This window comes from Papaver somniferum, chromosome 6 (genome assembly GCF_003573695.1).
Source record: "Papaver somniferum cultivar HN1 chromosome 6, ASM357369v1, whole genome shotgun sequence".
Lineage (NCBI taxonomy): Eukaryota > Viridiplantae > Streptophyta > Magnoliopsida > Ranunculales > Papaveraceae > Papaver > Papaver somniferum.
In genome coordinates, this window is record NC_039363.1 from 50,203,725 (window position 1) to 50,207,466 (window position 3,742).

Below are 3,742 nucleotides of genomic sequence, written 5' to 3' on the forward strand. Positions count from 1 at the left end.
TATAAAATTATTCTCTCAACTTAGTTTAAGGTTTACTAAGTTCCTAAGAGGAGTAGGGATACACATGTACCATGGGTCCCCTTTTAAGAATTTGAACTCCTGTGAAAGTTAAAAATGAAGGTTAGGGAACTCGAGAGTACATTTACCTTGTGAAACCACTTGGCCTTGATAGGAACTTGAACTTTACATCCAATTAGAAAAGCTTCTTTCTCTCATTGTCGTGTTTTGGTTAATCTTTGTTCTAATATGCAGTCTTCCTTGAGTGGTTCTTCTCTATCAAACTATAAGTATTCTACTCGTGGTAAGATCATAGTGTCGTCGCCGTCATCATCTAGAAATGGTGGTTCAAACAACTTCAGGTATTCGACATTTATAACCGAGTACATTCCTAGATAAGGTGGTAAATCCAGACAAAAAACATTATCACCAATATGATCGAGAATACGAAACGGTCCATATCTCAATGGCTTCAACTTCTTACCTCCCCCCTCCAGTTGTTCCTTACCTAATTTTAACCATACCAAGTACCAGTTTTAACCATACCAAGTCACCAATATGAAATTACAAGGCACAAGATGCTTTTTATGTTTTGCTTTGTAATTGGCTTGTGACTTCTTTAATTGTGCTTCAACAGTCGCGTGAATCTGAGATATCTTCTCCAAGAATTTTTGTGCCTTTTTTCGTTCACTTCCTTTCTTCCCCTCATTGAGGTGTCACTAGAAAATACTAGATCGAAAGGGATATGTTGTAAGTAACCATAGCACGTCTTGAAAGGAGATTTTCCCGAAGAACTGTGAACTGCTCTATTGAAAGCAAACTATAGATATGGTAAACTCTCATACCAAGTTTTAGGATGCTTGGAATTATATTCCCTTAACATGTGAACCATAGTCATGTGGATCACTTATGTCTGTCCGTCTGTCTGCGAATGAAAAGATGTACTTTTCTTCAACCTAGTGTTCACCATCTTCCATAAAGAATCCCAAAAATGACTAAGGAATCGAATATCCCCATCATAAATAATCGAATTAGGTAAAACAAAATTCTTCTACACATGATCAAAGAAGAGATTTACTGCACCGGCTCCCGTTACTGTCTTTGTACATGAAATTAATGCAATCATCTTGCTGAACTGGTGGACCACAACGAACAAGTAATCATAACCAAACTAGGTCTTTGGTAAACCACCAAGAAAATCCATACAAATAATCTCCCAAGGCCTTGATGGTACTGGTAATGGTAGATATAACCCACGTTTCCTGTTGGAAGGTTTAGATGTGATACACAACTTACATCCTCTTACTAACTTAGCCACATCATCTAGCATTCTTGGCCAAAAGACATAACGATGAAGGTTAAGAAGAGTCTTATTCATCCCAAAGTGTCCAACAACTCGGGATGTGTGTGCCTCTCTCAGATCCCCATCTTCTGGAATGCAAAGTAACTGACCCTTGTATAAAAATCCATCCCGAAGTTTAAATTCGCCTTTCAAACCACTCTTTACACCTTATAACACCTTCTTGAAGTCTTTGCTTAATGAGTATGACTCTGCATTACTCTTGAGGAACAATCGGCTGAATTCTTATGGCCACCATAAATTCTCGGACTGGTGGATGAGACAACATATCTGCCAACTTGTTTATTACTCCCTTCTTGTACTTAATGAGAATTTTGAAAGTTATCAAGTAAGACATCCACTTCATGTGCGGGGATTGTTGTAGTTTCGTATGTGCGTGTAGATACTCCAATGGTTTGTGATCTAAGTGTACCACTACTTCTTTAGCTAAGAGATACACTCGCCAATGCTTGATACATTGATAGAAAGCATAAAATTCTTTGTCATAAGGTGCGTAGTTCTTAGTAGCACCTGTAAACAATTCTGAATGGTACTCTATTGGTTTACCATCTTGCAACAACACTCCTATCATTGCATAGCTAGAAGCGTCGGTCTCAACTTCAAAAGTATGTTGTAAGTTAGGAAATTCCAACACTGATGCTTCTGGAATCTTCCTTTTTAGTAACTGAAAAGCGTCTTCATGGGTTTGCTGCTATTCAAACTTTGCCTTAGCTCCCGTCAAACCATGTAATGGTCCTGTAATAGTCGAAAAATGCCGGATAAACTTACGCAAATATGTGTAATCCCCTAAGAAACTCATGATTTTAGTTACAGTACTAGGTCTAGGCCACTTAGTGATCACTTCAACCTTCCTTGGATCAATCTTCCGTTGTCCACCAGCAACAATGAATCCGAGATACACCAACTCCGCCTTTCCAAACTCACACTTTTGTCCGTTCAATTTCAGATAGTCTTCATGTAACACTTTAAACACCTTATCGACGTGAAAGAGATGCTCTTTCCAAGTTCTGTTGTACATTAGGATATCATACAAGTAAACAATCACAAAATCTTCCATAAAAGGTCGTAAAAAATTATTCATCAAACGCATAAACGTCGCTGGATAATTACACAAACCAAAAGGCATCACCAACCATTCAAACAAGCCTTGTTTGGTTTTGAAGGTAGTCTTCCATGTATCATCTTCTCGGACTCTCACTTAGTGGTATCCGGATTTGAAATCTAACTTTGTAAATACTCGAGCTTTTTTCATCTGATCCATCATGTCATTTATCTTAGGTAAAGGGTAACGATTCTTGATAGTGATCTTGTTCAATGCTCTATAATCAATACACATATGACAGCCTCCATATTTCTTTGGTACCAACAATACCGCTGATCCACAAGGTGAAGCACTTGGTACTCTCATTCCTAATTCTAGAAGTTCTTGGACTTGTTTCTTGATCTCACCAGCTCTACGGATGTACGATAAAGACCTACATTAGGAAGAGAACTCTCTACGGTCAAAATAATTTCATTCTCCACACTCCTCTCTGGCGGTAACCCCGTGACATAATAAAATAAATCCGTGTATTTCAACTTCAAACTTTCTAGGTCGCCTTCTTGTTGTCCAGTCAAGGATGCTAAACAAACTCTACTCGGCTTCTCCTCAAGAGAACAGATCACGAGGAGAATGAACTTTGTGCTAGCATTCACCAACCGCTTAGCCTGGGTGGATGTGATCAAGCTTGCTCCCTTAAGAGGAGAATCTATAGCCCGAATCACAACACTTTTCCTATCTTTGGTAAAGGTATACTTTTGTTCCCTCCCGTGTAGAGTTGCATCTCTATCCCATAAGTATGTACTACCTAGCACTACCTGACAGACATCCAAGGGAACTACGTCCCTATAAACTAACCTTGCTCGTGATGCCAGCTTGGTACGTATGATCTCTATACTTTAGTAACTATTATTATAGAGGCGAAATTCAGGATAATAATAGACAGAAACTTAGAAAACGGAACACAAAGTAGTAATTCGAAGAAATATATCTTCTCTAGATTATGAACAAGAAAATGATTTAAAATTCTCTCTTTGTTACGGTCACAATCTCTCTAAACAGTAGTTAACCCTAAACTATTTGCTAAAGTTTATCTTTGACAATAACACATGAATTTCTCTACAATCTTTCTCTAAGTCTGTGTGTGTTTAGTTAACAACCAAACCTCCCTATTTAAGACTTCATCGTACTCAACCGACAAGGTCTTCTATTAGGAATCTATTTCCTAAACTAAGAGTGTTTCTTAAAGCAAAACTCTACCTAACTAGGAATTCTGCCGAAATTAGGTTTCCTTTCTAATATATAATTCTTCCCTCAACTTAGTTTAAGGTTTACTAAGTTCCTAA